We start from the raw sequence: 4,312 nt of genomic DNA on the forward strand, positions 1-4,312 counted from the left end.
CTTCTTGCCATCATTTTCATTCATTATCCTAGTCTCGATGACTGGTCGGCGGCTTCACATTGCGACCGGAGAGATATAGAGAGACAGACCGGAACAGCCGGTGAAGTAGCAGCAGAGGGTTTCGCCGGTTTTCCAGCGAACTGAGTCGTAAAGTGGCCGAGCGCCAGACTGATTTTATTTTATTTTTTTTACATGTTAGTAATGTCCCTGGACTAATATTTGGATTGGTCGGAATAGTTTTGATTTGGAAAACTTGATAGCTAGCCTTGCTTGGACTATTTTGAACTAACAAAACTTAATTTATCATAAATGATATTAAGTTACAAAGCAGTTATTCATAAAGTACATCTTATTCAAGTTTTCCTTAAATAATCCCATTTTATTTTTTTACTTGTGTTTCGAATTAAAAGTAATATTTAAGAAACCAGACGTTGCAATGAAATGAAATGAAAAAAAATATTAAAAAAGTTAAAAATTTAAATTACAGGCCACGGTATCAACATTTGAATGCAAAAAGTGTTTTAAAATGCATTATACACCTGTCCCTCGACCTGTCCCGTTGTTTTGCAATCATTAATTTCCAAGATTTCTAAGTATGGACGAAAATTTTTTTTTTTCGAGAAAAAAAGTTTTTGCGGTACTGTACATTGTAATTTCATAAAAATTCAATGCAGAAAAAGGTATTTTAGATTGTTCTCAGTTGATAAGACTTCTATTTCCATTTACATTTTTTATGGGGGGGGAGGGGGGCGACATAAACTTTGAAAAATATTTGCAACGGCCTTAATAAACTTTATACCTACCTTTATATACTTATGACACATACAGTCAGCAGGAGTGACATTGGGTCTTAGAGGTAAGCTTCGAGAAATTACAAAAAAAAAACGTTACTAAATCCACCTTAAGGTGGTTGGTGCCTTCCTCACATTCATGTTGTATTTTAGGTTGTATTTACAAATTAAATTAAGAGCTTTTTTTAATTATTTTTCCATTTATTTTTTTATAATTATTGTGTTTACCAGAACAGTAATTTTAAATTCTTTTTTTACCAACTCCTAAAAGAAAATGTGTGGGGGGGGGGGGCTGTAATCGAATTTAAAAGTGATGATACGTCAACATTAGGTGCACGATGGAATTGCATACTGTCCTTAGTAAACAATGTCTTATGAGTTGTATATTTCAATAAAAAGTTCGTGTAAATCTTTGTCGAGACAAAATGATGTATTCAGTGACATAATTAATACATACTTTTTTCAGAAGAGACGCAGACACTGCTTAAGCAATGTGGCAACCGGGCGATACGCATGCTGCGCGACTCTCGCGCGTAAGAAAAAAGACCAAGCCTTTGAGGTTATGCAAAAAACACCCTTTTTGTAGCACCAAAAAAAACTTTTTCATGGCATAACTTTAAAAGTACCTCACTAAACAGAATAAAATTTAATAGGGTCTTAGGGGACCCCAAAACGAACAGAATAAAGCGGATCCGGCCAAAATCGGTTCAGCCAGTTCTGAGATAATCGTGTAGAAAAAATCATGTCTACACACATCCCCACAGACATTTGTTCAGAATTTGATTCTGAGTCGATAGGTATACGTGAAGGTATATCTAGGAGGTGTATTTAAGAATTTCATTTTTCGAGTGATTTTATAGCCTTGCCTCAGTGAGGTGAGGAAGGCAAAAAATGTGAAGGTTGCATGCGAACAACCCTTTATTTCTATATGTCATGTTTATACTTACTCTATAACTTCTTGTAAAGTTCTAAAAAAGCACGTGTATAAGAATGCAAAAAAGAAAAAAAACTGGACAAACTAGAAAAAAAATTTCAAAAAGATTTTAAGAATATTGAATATTGGAAAGGATATTACCACTTTCCGAACCCATTTATTGTAATCGAAGATCAAAATTTCTCATTAAACTAAAGTTTCACAAGAATCGCAGAGGGGAGTAATAACAAAGACTTCAGCTGGGTATGTTGACAGAGAAAAATCTGCCCAACTTTTTTTAGATTTTTGTTTGTGTTCCCGTGTAATTTTGAATTTTTTTTTCTTCGATAGACTTTACTTCTCTTGTGCTTTACTTGTTTTATTTTTAATATTTTAATTTGCATTTAACTTGTTTAGTATATGTTTTTTTTTTTTGTAGTATTTGGCCTATTCTACCACCTCCTATCATTAAATTTTCCTTTCTAATTTTTTCATGTTTTTACAGTCACCTTTTCAATTTTTTGCTTGTTTTCACATTTTCAAACTGCCTACCCTAAAATTTTCTATAATTTTTAGATCGAAGCCAGTCTAGAGGCGTGGTTGGGTTGTAGAGGGTTAAGATTGTCTGATTGGAGGTTCGACGACCTAACACAGGTCGTGGCATTAACCAAACATGAAACATGGAACGCTCTAATCATTAAAGTTCAATGAATAACTTCTATTATCGATAAATAGTTTGTGTCTGTGTTTATTTTGTAATCGCGACTGAAACAACTCAGTAAACACGACAACGCGATGGTATCGATTAGATCAGATTAAAATAGCTTCTGGCTCGCGTTGACGACTTTGTTCAACATGAATGAACCATATCAGCACCATATCGGCATCCAAAATTAGCATCAAAGCATATGATATCAAACAAAGTTCAACACCTCCCCCACTGTGACATCATCTATTGCGGACGCAAGTTCATCAGATTGAATTATCACTCGCTAAATCTCCATCTAACCTAAGCTGATGAAATCGGCAATAAAACATCCACCAAAGAAGATTAATTATCGTAATAGATCCTATTAATTGTGTAATAAACTGCTCTCCAGAGTGCTGCTCCCTAACAACTTGGTTGTGGTGTGGACATTTTCGCCTCTACTCATTTCATCCTGACCGGCTGGTCAGAGTGGCTAAAATCGTCTTTTAGGCAATCACCCAGTCCAGCTTCCAGCTGAAGCCTGAACCCATTTTGGGTGGTTTGGGAAAAGTTGATGGAGCGTATTTGGAGGCGTTGAATGGGCCGGCAAGTTATTAAAGTCGATTCGGAGCTTAGGGAGTGACCTTCCTCAACGTCGGTTTTTGGGTAGTTTGGAAGGCAATAATTTTGTCTTGCTGAAGCTGGTGCTGCCTTGCCAGTCTAGCCTCCATATATCACACTTATCTGCTGGGATTAAAACTTAGCTCAGCCCCATATAACCACTTCTGCCTTTTCTCTGGTATGAGGTACGGTCGGAAGGAAATGTGAAATGCGGTCCAATGTCGTTCATTTTATTACTGGTTGGGTAATACGAACATGATTGCGTTTGCTTTGAGTCCACTGGGCAATGCGGTTTCCGATGGGCTGAGCAAAAACGGAAGAATACCACGGAATGAGGGTTGGCAGGCTTATCCACCTCCTTCTGCTCTTTTCCGGGGCTCGGACGGTGAAATTTCCATACATGAGAGTTTAACAAGACATTCAGAGCGGTGGGATTTTAGCTTAGAAAAGGGAAATGATTTATTTCTGCACATTAACGTGTAGCCTGTAAAGTATGTCTGAATGTGGCTAACATGTAACCCAGCAATTACATTGTCGTCTGTGGGGGAAGGACAAAAGAACCGGAGCGAAGATTACCTTTTAGAAACTTTTGGGACATTTTCATCTCCTTATTCGAGGTAACGGTATTAAATAGCCTACTTTTAACAATTACATGTTCAGATATTTTAAATTTAATTAAAAACGTAATGTTTAGTTTGGTTTTCTCATCAACTTCATAATTGTTGAGTTGTGTTATTAACTCAATATAATTTTAGCTCGTTATCGTACTACAACAAGAAAGCTCAAGAGACCACACCGAACTTAGAAATACTTTCACTCCCAAAAGGATAGTTCAATTATGTAACATGTCACTCTACAATATAAACCATCTTATCAGATTAACGTTCAAAATCAACCAAGTGCTTTAGTCCTCGCGCGAGCCCTCTGAAATTTCGAGAGCAATTTATAATAGATTGATTGTGAACACACTCACATTACACACCGCGCCATACCCTTTCACTAGCACATTCATCCCCAATGGGATAAGCATATACCAGACACTTTGGGAACACTCATTGATATAATTACAGATAAATTATTCATTTACGCTATATCTCCACTTCCGCTTTTCGCCTCTCGAGCACACGCACACGCTTCTGTCAGGGACTGTTGGAATGATTGAGATGACGTGAACATTGTGCTTAATTTAATGAACAAAAAGTTCTCATTAGATAAGAAAGGAGGTCGTGTACGAGTACTCGTCACATTATTGAGTGTGGCAGGTTCGTCACATTTCGTATGAAAACAAGTAATATTTTA

This window comes from Culex pipiens, chromosome 2 (genome assembly GCF_016801865.2).
Source record: "Culex pipiens pallens isolate TS chromosome 2, TS_CPP_V2, whole genome shotgun sequence".
Lineage (NCBI taxonomy): Eukaryota > Metazoa > Arthropoda > Insecta > Diptera > Culicidae > Culex > Culex pipiens.